The sequence below is a fragment of the Siphateles boraxobius genome, unplaced genomic scaffold (genome assembly GCF_051911475.1).
Source record: "Siphateles boraxobius isolate OS27281-9 unplaced genomic scaffold, OSU_SipBor_1 12, whole genome shotgun sequence".
NCBI lineage: Eukaryota > Metazoa > Chordata > Actinopteri > Cypriniformes > Leuciscidae > Siphateles > Siphateles boraxobius.
The window spans coordinates 24,273,366-24,286,023 of NW_027508722.1; the positions used below are offsets into that span (position 1 = coordinate 24,273,366).

Below are 12,658 nucleotides of genomic sequence, written 5' to 3' on the forward strand. Positions count from 1 at the left end.
CGGCTCAGAAGATGAGGATGCCATCCCATCATCTGTAATGCCTCAGACGAACGCTCAAGATGCTTTACCCCAATCGGTCCTCTTTGAGGTTTGTGAGCATGCGGCCACTCACCTGAACATTTGAATTGCTGGTCCTACAAAGTGCCTCAGACCAAGAGGGGGACGTCAATGATGGGGAACTCTTGGGACCCCATCCCGGCCCTAGAAAGCAGCTTTTCTCTTTCCTCCCTGCATGTGCAAAACACTTGAAGAATTGCTGGGTAGACCCGGTCAACCTCAAACACGGTCTCGCATGTCATTGGTGACCTCTGTCCGCCATTTGAGCCCTCTATCGCCAGGCACCTTAATCCCTCTCAAGGTGGGCTGCTCGCCCCTCTCAAACCTGTTCTCTCTGGTAAAAGGGATAGCTTTTCCGCGTCGTTCCATCAGGCCTCAACATTAAGAACATTAAGAGCCCTCAACATCTCCTCCCTGCTTTCAGCTTACCAGGCCGAGCTCATGGTCGACATGGGGGAACAACTGGAGAAAGGGTTGCCCAAACCCCCTCTCTGGAAGGAGTTTGTAACTGTTAATAATCTGGTTCTCTGTAATGCCCATCAAGCTGTCCAAGCTGGCGGGCGTTCTATGGCTCTCTCGGTTGTCGGAGAATGTGCACTGTGGCTTAATCTATCTGGTCTCCCCGATAGTGAAAAGCGCCGCATCACTGGAGCGCCGGTTGATCTTGGACAGGCTCTCTATGGACATGCCATCGCTTTAATGCAACAGTGATGTGATGACGAGGAGGACAAGGCTTTCAGACTTTGCCTTTCTAACCCCAATGCTACTGGACACCATTTACATAATGCAGGCAAGGCTAATAAATCCCGCATAAAGCCACCGGCCCAGCAGAGTAACCTCCTCCTGCCTGGGGGCAAATGTCTGTTGCCGCGGCTGCTGCCAAGAAACCCCCAAAAACCATTCCCTTTGACCCTAAATGCCCTCCGGACACCAATTCTGCCCTTTGTATTCCCCAGTTCAAAATACGGAGGCGGTCTTTTGGCAAGGTCAGAGGTCTATTTAGCGACTATTGCTGAATGTCATGTGAGTTTGACGGCAAATGACCTATGACCTTTTTCATAGATTTATGAAGGGCGTTCGCCATTCTCTTCCAGTCACTAGAAGAGCTGTTCCAGAGTGGGACCTCTCCATGGTGCTGGAGGCTTTGTCTCAACAGCCTTTTGAGCACCTGGGAAATATTTCCATTCAGCCTCTGTCTTTCAAGACAGATCTGCTCCTGGCCTTGGCGTCGGCGATTTGCATCCACTCTGTTCATTCCTCATGCACTAAATTCTCTCTCAGTGGATATAAGATTTTTCCGAACAAGGCCACTGGCCAAAGCGGTCTAAAGGGCTGTCTTAAATATTATGGTCTCCAATTAAAAGTAGTTTTTGCAAGGTTATTATTATTTTTTTTAGACAAATGCACAGTGCCAAAACTATGAAAATTCTCAATAATTAGCCCTTTGCCAAAAAAAGCCCGGTGCAAGTATCATGACAAATGATTTTCAGCCTTTCGCAATAACTTCTATATTGTGTAAAATGATGGAGCTGATTTAGGCCAGTCATTTACCTCCACTATGGACTGCTAGATCCACTCCAGTTTGCATATAATTGAGTTAAGGGCACAGATGATGCTGTGCTGACTCTGCTTTATACAGTTACAAATCAGCTTATGCTTCATAAAGGATATAGGGTTTTATTTGTAGATTTTAGCTCAGTTTTTAATTCAATGAAGATACATATTCTCCTGAAATTGCTGATCTCAATATCAAAAACTTTGTTTCCTGCCATCCACAGAGGGTCTGTGTCATGTCTGCTCATTGTGAGCACTGACTGTCCACAAGGCTGTGTTCTCTCCCATGTTCTTTTCTCTCTTTTTACTAGAGTTTATGATAAATGAGAAACACTTTAGACTTTAAATATGCTGATGACATCATATTGAGCCTAGTTGCGAAAACAAACCCCTCAGGTGGTTCTGCCTATCTGGCTCACACGAAGGCCCTTGTAACATGGTGTCACTCTAGCCAGTTAGAAATTAATTTAGCCAAGATACAGGAATTTGCACAAAACAACATATGATAATTGAGGCAGTTTCCATTGATGTTGAAATTATGGAAATATGTTAAATACCTTGGTACAATTCTGGACTTCCAGGTGAGCTTCTTTGGGAGTACAGACTATGTTTTCAATAGATTCTTGCAGTGACTAAAATCTAGATTTAAAAATAAACTTTCTAGAATTGTGTTAATGGCAAGCCCTAGATGTCCTTACATTTCAAATAAGAGGCAAACCATTTTAGGACTGTCTCCTGAATATACCAACAAACTGCTTTAAGCGAGTCTGAAGGATCCGTGATCAATGGTGTCAAAGGCTGCTGACAAATCCAATAATATGAATGATGCATGATTACCTGCATCCGTAATTAAAAAAAGATCATTAACAACCATTAAAAGGTCTTGATTCCACCCCTAAAACCAGACTGAAATTTATCCAAAATATTATTCTTTGTTAAGAAAGTGGATATTTGTTTAAGCACAACTTTTTCAAGTACCTTAGGCAAGCCAGGCGATTTTGAAATTGGCCGATCATTTTTTAAATCATGTGGGCTCAGACAGATTTTTTTAGATAGGGCTCAACAATAGCTTGCTTAAGGCAAAGTGGTATGATGCCATTCTGTAGACTACTATTAATAATAGATAAGATACTTGGGCTGACTATATCAGCACCTTCCTTAAGGCGAGACACTACAGGTGAATAGGGTATTTTTTTTAACTAGCAGATATCACCATGAAACTTTGCCAGTTGATTACCTACATTAAGATGAGAAAAAAATGTATTACAAGTTTTCTGTAATTTAATGTTTAAATATGCAAATTAGACATTATCTAATTAAATATGCGCAAATCTGCATATATTTTAAAAAACGAAATCTGAGTATTGGATAAAGCCAGGTTCAAAATTATTTTTTCATTGTGTTCACATATTAGATGGGAAAAAAATTACAGAGGGATTTATGGATATCTACTTTTGTTATCCTGTAAATCAGAATATACTGCCAATAGCCTTAAAAAAATGATTTTCGACATGTTTTTTGGAATAAAATGTTATGTAAATCAGGCTAAGAATAATATATTTACAAATCCCTCTGTAAATGTCTTCATAATATAACTAGGTACAAGACTGGAAAGTTTGGTGTATATAGGTGCTACTGACGTGGAGATTTCGGACTTGGAGTGAGAGAGAAAAGTCATTTTGAGAAAACGGGCTTTAAAGAATTAGCATCAGCCAATGAGATCGCGCATTTAGAGTAAAATCCCCCCTTTTACTTTCGCGATTGGTTGGTGATAAAAAGGAAATGACCATATTTGGATCCGGCAGTATTGTACAGCAGAGAGCAAGCTTTCTAACGGTGTGTGTGATGACAGAGTGCAGATCGCGATCGCGGAGCAGAAGGATGATTTATAACGACAACTTTTGATGAGTTTATGAGAAATCTACAGACGCAAACAGGCAAAGTGTAGTAAAATAAAGACCTAAATGTGTATTTCTGACTTTTTTTCACCACAAGTCTGAAAGAAGACATGTTATTGAAGACAAATATCCTAAAATCTCAAAATTGACCAGTGAAAAAAAAACTATGTTTTTGCCTACCGTGTCTCGCCTTAAGAATGGACAAAGCAACAGCATCAGAGGGACAGGATGATCGCTTTAAGTGGAGAATGACATCCCTAATATCAGAGAGTGACACCAGTTCAAACTGACAAAAATAATAGATTTCGGTTAAATCTGTTAGCACTGGGTCAGCAACCATGGATCAAAAACTTGCTCGTCATGAACGAATAAGGGAGAGAAGGCAAAAGCAGGTTAATCCACGTTTATTATATAAAGAAACAGAGAGGGTCAGGTCCAAACGAAATATCACACACAGGGGCAGGCAAGTGACGCAAGGACCTCGATGGAAACCAGTCTGAAGGTGGTTGATGGATGAAATGGTGAGTCCGGATCCAGAGAGTGAAGACGATGAACAAAGACGAAGACACGATGAACAATCCAGACTGGGAACTGAGACCATGAGCGAAAGCCAGACAGGAACAGGAACAAACACCGGGAACACCACAACGATCTGACAAAGACAAGACAAAACTGAGAGCATTTATAGGCACCGCTGATCAGGTGCAGCTGGTGCCATAGATGAGATGCAGCTGGCACCGCTGATCAGTGACCACGCCCACACACGCACAATAACAATGACACGAGACAAGAAGGACACAGGGAATTCAAGAACCGTGACTGTACCCTCCCTCCTAGAAACGCCTCCTGGCGTTCCCAAACGCCTTTACCTGTCGATTGTAATCATTGATAAGGGAGTGATCCAGGATGTCCCTAGCAGGTACCCAACTTCTCTCCTCCGGACCGCAACCCTCCCAGTCCACCAGATACTGGAATCCACATCCCCTCTGCCTGGAGTCCAGAATGCGATTAACCGAATATGTAGGTTCCCCATCTACGAGTCGCGGCGGGGGAGGAACCGGGGCAGGCGGATTAATGTAGAATGAAACTCGGGCTTTAATTTAGATACATGAAAGGCGGGATGAATTCTCCTGTCCGCAGTAGGAAGTTTGAGTCGGACTGTCACCGGGCTAATAATCTTGGTGACAGTGAACGGGCTGATAAATTTTGGAGCTAGTTTATTAGAAACGGAGCGGAGTGGAATGTTCTTAGTTGAAAGCCACACTTTTTGACCAACGATGTATACGGGAGGCTACGACCGGTGGCGATCGGCTTTAGCCTTGGTGCGCGCCCCCACCTGGAGCAGAGTCTCACAGGCTCTGGTCCATGTGCGGTGGCACCTCTGGATGAAGGCGTGAGCGGAGGGGACTGCGACTTCGGATTCCAGACTAGGAAAAATAGGTGGCTGGTAACCTAAGCTACACTCAAATGGAGATAGGCCCGTGGATGACACTGGTAACGAGTTATGAGCGTACTCAACCATTGAGAGCTGTTGACTCCAGGAGGAAGGATTCTTGGATACCAAACATCGCAATACTCTTTTCAGATCCTGGTTGGCTCTCTCGGTTTGGCCTTTGCTTTGGGATTGAAATCCAGAGGACAGACTGACAGTCACTCCCAGTAATTTACCAAACTCTCGCAAAAATTTGGACACAAATTGGGGACCCCTGTCGGAAACCACGTCTATCGAGAGGCCTTCCCAGTCAGCAGCGTTAATACGAATGCCACCTTCAATCTCTCATTGTTGAAGGTGCGGGGCTGAAGTGAGAAGTGCATTGAGCACCTGGTCAGGAACGCCCTGCAGAAACTGGGTTCCCCTGAGTATGCCTCCTGGACAGGAAGACGAGGCTCCAACTGCAAGGACGACTCAGGTGGTGCTGGCTGAACTGACGGTGTGGGCGGTGCAACGGGATTCCTCATGTGTTGGAACTGTTGGGTGAGCTCGGACACCTGCGCCACTAAAGCTTGTACAGCCCGCCCCGTGTTCGCGATACTCTCCTCCTGCGAATCCATTCGATTGAATCATTAAAAGTGATTTCTGAACCACCTGCTGCCTCCATGCCTTGGTCAGATCGTTCTGTCATGAACGAATAAGGGAGAGAAGGCAAAAGCAGGTTAATCCACGTTTATTATATAGATAAACCGAGAGGGTCTGGTCCACACCAAATACGATACACAGGGGCAGACAAGTGACGCAGGGACCTCGATGGAAACCCGGCTGAAGGTGGTTGATGGATGAAATGGTGAGTCCGGATCCAGAGAGTGCAGACGATGAACAAAGATGAAGACACGATGAACAATCCAGGACGGGAACTGAGACCACGAGTGAAAGCCAGACAGAAGAGGAACAAAAACCTGGAACACCACAACGATCTGATAAAGACAAGACAAAACTGTGAGCATTTATAGGCACGGCTGATCAGATGCAGCTGGCGCCGTAGATGAGATGCAGCTGGCGCCGCTGATCAGTGGTAGTGATCAGTGACCACGCTCACACACACGCACAATAACAATGACACGAGACAAGAAGGACACAGGGAATTCAAGAACCGTGACAGCTCTGATTCCATTTATTTTCTAAAAAAAAAAATCTAATCTTTTATCAATCTTTTAAATCATATTTTTAGTTAATGTATATGATTTTTCAGCCATTTTGCCTAAATTCATCTTTGAATGTCTTTAATTGCTCCTTGCCGCAGTTGGTCTGAAACTCCCAGCCATGTTGACATGTCTTGGCCCCGGTAATGGCTGCTTGCAGCTATATTTTATGTTGTTTTTGTCCTCAATATTAGTTTCTTGTCATTTGTTGATGTTTTCATTTGTCATGCGCTGAGGGTCTGTCTATGTCTTTAGTCGAAAATATTAAATGAAACATTTCGGTTTCCAGGGACAAACTACCTCCGAAGTTGTCCTCTCTTTTAGAAGCTAACTCTGCATAAGGCGATGCTGCCTGGGCTAGACTCTGGCTCCGGGCGGTTGGTTGGCCTTCAACCACGGACACGTCTATATTATATGTGTGCAGCAAACATTTGAGCTTTGAGAACTGGAGAATGGTGGACTTCGGACTTGTTGACGACCAATGCAAGTTACGTCTTCCGAGTAATGCGGTACCAAGTCCCGATGAATTTTCTATCCCTTCAGAGATATGTGTGTGTCTAAAATGTAACCTGCACCGCCATCTATTATGTCACTATTTAGCCCTGGGGATTCAGGAGGAGAGAAGTCCTCCACTTCCACAGAGCCCTGCGTACTGCTGCCACTGCAAATTTCTATGTCACTGTCCATCTTTATTATTGGGGTTCAGGGGGCGCGTAGATCTAGGCTATGCACAGAACGTTTTTTTAAGCGGAAAATTATTTATTTTAAAAATATATGCATTTATAGTGTGTATATAAACAACTATATATTTTATAATGACATTATAATTATACATGTACATTAATATGTTTTAAATAGAATTACGATTACTGTAGGTAATACCACATACCGTGCCATACCACACCAACTCCCCTCCCTTCTTCTCACAGCCATCCACGCCCATTTAAGTTGCATTTTTCAAAAAGATTGTGGGGGTCCATGACCCTTTATGAGATTATCCTATTATCACCCATCCATTCACTCATGCCTTATTCCACCTTTCCATTTTATTTGATCCCAATGAATCTACAGTATTCAACCTCCCACACATTATTCTAAAATCTGCTTCAAGTAAAAGGTTACATTTGGTTGTTTTGCCCACACACAGCCAGGTGTGTTTCTGGCGACGTTTGACCTAAACTAGTGGTCTAAATTTGATAGACTACCACATGGGCCTAACCCAGACTCATTCATACATGTTAGCTTTTCCTGTAGATGTCCTTTCTAGAATACATTTGGTTTAAAACAGTTTGGAGAATAAAATGCAAAACAGCAGTTATCAATTAAATAAAAATGTTTCTTTTCACATTTAAAGAGGACCTTTTATGTTTGTTTCTTTTACATTTTCAACTTTATTTAATGTATAATGTTACTGTGAGCATTAAAAAGTCTGCAAAGTCCTCTCCAAAGGGAGTTATTCTCTATTTCAGTAAGCACTGTTTACACTCTTTGAAATCCCTCGATTGTAGGCTTGAGTTTTATTCCATGAACGTATACATTACAATATTCCTTATTTAAATTATTCCTGCTCAAGGCATATGAAAAAGGGGACGAGGACTGGTTAAGTTCCGTAAGTAGTGTGTTGAAACTCATGGTTATGGTAAGGGGCGTGGCATTTCCGAAACCCGCTCAAAGTGGTTTACCAATCACAACACACTGGTCCCGCTGACCAAGCAGAGCACATTGTGCATTTCGGAAGGAGGGGCTTCATAGAGACAGAAACTAAACAGAGCATTACTGACAGACTAGGAAGAGAGGTGCTGCAACAATGTAAAATATGTGAAAAATAGGGTGTTGTTTGAACATTGAAGCATGAAAACCTATTGCTTATATACCTATTGAAAACCTATTGAAAACAAGGTCCCCTTTAAGGTAATAGGTCCCCTTTAAAATATGTCTTAAACTTAAGACATTGTTTCAAAATTGAAGATAATATTTTCATTCATGCTGTAATAGCAAAACATCACTCACAGATGAGCTATTTAGGATGTACAGAATGTGTGACATTCATATGTATTACAATGACTAATTTAGCTGCTGGAGATCTCTGTAAAAAATAAAGACGCTCATTTAGACATCTTTAACAGCAGCCGCCCCCCAAAATTGAAATTACCAGTGGTGGTAAGTAACGAAGTAGAAATACTTCGTTACTTTACTTAAGTATTTTTTTCGGGGATCTGTACTTTACTTGAGTATGTTTTATTTGCATCTACTTTTACTCTTACTCCACTACAATATTGAAGACAAAGTTTACTTTTTACTCAGTTACATTTCCCCATGCCTGCTCCAAGTATTTATTACACTTGCTTTCCAAACCAATGAAAAACTTGGTTTTATTTTGAAAAAAAGAACGCGCAAGCTCTTTGCCAGCATACGCTCGCATAGCAGTCAGTTCGCCATTGTGGAAGATGACCGCAGAAACAGGTGAAGGTGCATCTCTGCCCTGCAATGATCCCGAGATTCCCGCTTACCTTGTATCTTGCACATCTTCTGTTTGATGCAGCTAATGTTATGGAACATGTCTATTGCAGAGCTGCCAACTCTCACTCTTTCAGTGTGAGACTCACGCAATTGACACTTTCCACACGCTCTCACGACACACATCCATTTTCTCACGCACAGAAAAATCGCGTAGCAAAGAGGACACTGTCACCGACAGACAAGACAGAGTAGGTTTCTTTTGATATGGAACAAATTCTCAGCTCTCAGATTCTGTCAATTTTATTATGAAATTCAAACAATAAATACCGTTTTGGAGCTTTTAAATGTGATGTGACAGATAGCCAGCGCCTGCTATGGGGTGCCGTTAATCTCTTTACTACTAGTTAATTATAAATAAACACAAATGAACAATAATAGGTAGCCTATGTTGAAAGATACAGTACAACTTACCGAAATGTATATACCTTATACATAATATCAATAAATCACTGTTTTTCAACTGAGAATAGAGGTCAATAAAACAGCTGGAGAACAATGTCACATTACGTTAAGTTACATTTACCTCAGGAAAAAAAAAACATTTAATGACCATAGTATGTTAGTTGGCTAGAAAAATTTGTATTTTATAATATATGTAATATTAGTATAAATTAGTATTTTGTTAAATGTGCACTATATATTTATTATATTTTTACTTATATCATTAAAATATTATAAAGTTGTTATTATAATAAAAATCACATGTATTTATAATAATAATAATACCAGCTGACAGGGCTCTCTGTAGCCTATGTTTACAGAATTAGGTGAGATTTTCTTAATTTAAAAATTAACATGTATCTACTGTACCAACTATTTATCAAAATGAATCTATTGAATCAAGATCGGAATCAAACCACAATAATTGAATTGAAATTGTAAAATTTGTATCAAAGAATGGCCTACCAGTCATTGCACCATAATATGCTGTCACTAAACTTAATGAAATTGTTTAGAATTGATGCACGGTGCTTCATTGTCTCTTATGATTGCAAATCTAACAAATTCTTAATTGCAGTATCTAATAAGTTGTTCAATTAAAACAGATAAATTGTTTTGGGAGTGATATGCAATGTTTAATTATTGATATTTACAGTTTGAATATTTACTTTTTACTTTCGGTACTTAAGTACGTTTTAAATCGGATACTTTTGTACTTTTACTCAAGTGATGTTTGAATGGAGGACTTTCCACTTTTACTGGAGTCATTTTTTATTTAGGTATATATATTTTTACTCGAGTTTAATTTTTGAGTACTTTTACCACCCCTGGAAATTACTAAGTTGGATCCAGCTAGTACAGTTATATCCTGTAGTCAGTATAAAGTAGCTGAATAGACAGGAAGCAGAAAATGTTCTACATGCTTGTTCTGCCTTTTATATGACTTTTGAAAGGGGAAGTTGATTTTCTTGATTTATAAAATCATTCATCTTTATTGTAAAGATAGTGAAATCTTTTCATATCTATTGATTGAGTGCAGTTCTGTTACATTGTGCCTGTTATAGCTGGCTCAGAAAGGGACAGACTCAATGGGTACATTTTGCCCATTGCCCATCATTTCATGCACCTTTATTAGTTTCTTAGAACTAATTCTCTATTCATGTTTTGCTATTTGTTATTATTTTTAATCTGTGATATTAATGTATAGATATTAATGTATAGGTTAATGCATAAATTATCCTTTTGTTTGTTGAGGTAGGCTACCCTCATTTTAATTTTGTGATATTAGATAAATCGGTAGTTGAGGTGAAATACTTCACTGTGACATAATTATTATACTATTATATTTAAAATTATTTGTAAAAACATTTTGCTAGTTGTTTTGTAATTATTGTACATGCAGTTTTTTATGACCTATACTATATAGATATAATAGATATATAATACTATATAGATATAATAGAGAGAATTTGTTATTTTAAAAATGTATGTATTACCACAAGACGGTGGTAATTTTCCATTCCATTTTGTAATTCAAAATATTATCACATATATTTCATTAGCCTAAATGTTGTTTAAAAAATATATATTTTAAATTTCATTTGCAGTAATAACCAAAAATTATACAGCTATGTAAGGAACCTAGCTATATGAAATATTAATAATCAATAATAACTTATGATTAATTATGAATATTCGGGTCAGTTAATTGGATTAACTTGACATGGCTAAATTAATATTACAATCAATTAATCAGTTCGTCCAACGAACTCTTTTGATTATTAATTTATTCTAAGAAAAGGGTATCTTCCCTGGCCACAGAAGAATAATTATTCCTTAGCATGTACAGCGTTTTGAGCATGTAGCAAGAACAAAAACCGTAAAGGGACTTCGTATTGCAAGCAAATCAGAACCAAATACATAAAGTGCATAAGTTTTATTAACTAAATCATAAACATAAATAAACTAAACGGACACATATACAGAAATACAGAAATAGGTTAGTGCTAGGATTAAATTGGAAACCGGAAAAAGGGACTATGAGAAGAACCATCAGAATTTCATTTTCACATTTCATTGAATTGTATACTTGCATTTGTAGTGGGAACAAATCTTGAAGTTGTTGAAAATTGAAACGTTGATGGTTCCGGCAGTGTCAAGTGGAAGTTGGTTGAGAGTTCTCTTTCCGGGAACACATGGCTGGTTTGGTCAAGGCCTGGGGCCCTGTTGAGGCCACGCCGAGCACCCAGGAGAAGTGAGGAAGTCGGAAGAGATTATCCTTGGTTCTTTGTGAGAGAGTCTTCTCTCTCCTGCCTGAGCCCATATCTGGTTGGATCGAGGCCTGCTGGGCCCTGGGGCCCCCGTGGAGGGGGTTCCCCAGTATCACCAGAACAGTGTTGCGGCTGGATGAAAGAACTAAGAGAGGGAGGTCACATGTGGACTGTCTCTAATAAAGCCTGGAAAAGATCCTCCCCTAAGGGTTGAACTCGACCAATAATAAAGGTGACATGTCTGAGAGGGAAAGTGGCTCTTAGTTGATTTACGAGTCTTGTCCCTAGCGTGGTTATACCTTCATTAATACTGAGATAGCTATAACACATCCACACTGCATTCTAGAAGAAGGTTATGTACATCAAAGTGTGAGTCATTAAATGAGGATTAATTAGGTAGGAGGCATGATACAGGTGAGGTTACATTGATTGTTAGTTGGTTGTATACCAGGGTACATACCATAATACCTAATAGTACACAAGACAGTAAGCCATTTACACTGTTTCTTTCACAGTTTTATGCATGCTCATTTGTAGACCAGTTAGTCTATGATTAATGCAGCAAAGTCTGTTTTAAAGAGGGTTTCTGTTTTCCATTGTCTCTCTCTTGTGCATGTGGCCACATTCCTTGGAGGTCGTAAAATCTCCTTATCAGCCCTTGTAACATGACACTGTTTCTGCCCTTGTGTTCGTTCATTTGGGCTGTTAGTTTTGGAGTTTCATAAACCTTTGTATATAATGAATAATTAGTGTGTGTCTGATTGGTCCATACCCTACAGCTATAAAACTATAAAATGGACCAAATGGAATGGACTATAATCATAAGCTGAAAATGTATGGCATACACTTTATTTATTATTATACACTCTATACTTACTGATTCTTCCAGTTCTGTCACAAATCATTCTCACAATTTAGACAAACCTTATCTATATTATAAAGGTATATACCTAATTTTACAAAGCAAAACAGATGTCAACATCATAGGAGATATGAAAGATGTATTTTCCCTTTGACTTTATTCAAGACTTTATTCAGCATCAATCTGCCATTAACATTGCCATGCTGGCATGTCGTACTCAAGTAGTTTCCTGTACTTCCTGCTGATTAAGTCATTACACTACATAAATTACCTGTCTTCAAAACAGATGACTCCGACTATCATTATACGTCCACTCATTGCACTCTTTGGACTCATTGTCTGTATTTCCTCTGAGAGCACGTTGGCAAGAGTGGGCAGTGTTCAGGGATATTTCCCTTTGTCCTCCTAAGAGAAATATG

At 39.8% G+C, this 12,658-nt stretch overlaps 1 protein-coding gene across 2 annotated transcripts in view; it reads left to right on the forward strand.

Annotated features, from left to right (window-relative positions):
- Positions 1-12,658, forward strand: part of npr1b (natriuretic peptide receptor 1b) — a 58,206-nt gene that overhangs the window by 26,045 nt on the left and 19,503 nt on the right. The window lies entirely within an intron of this gene.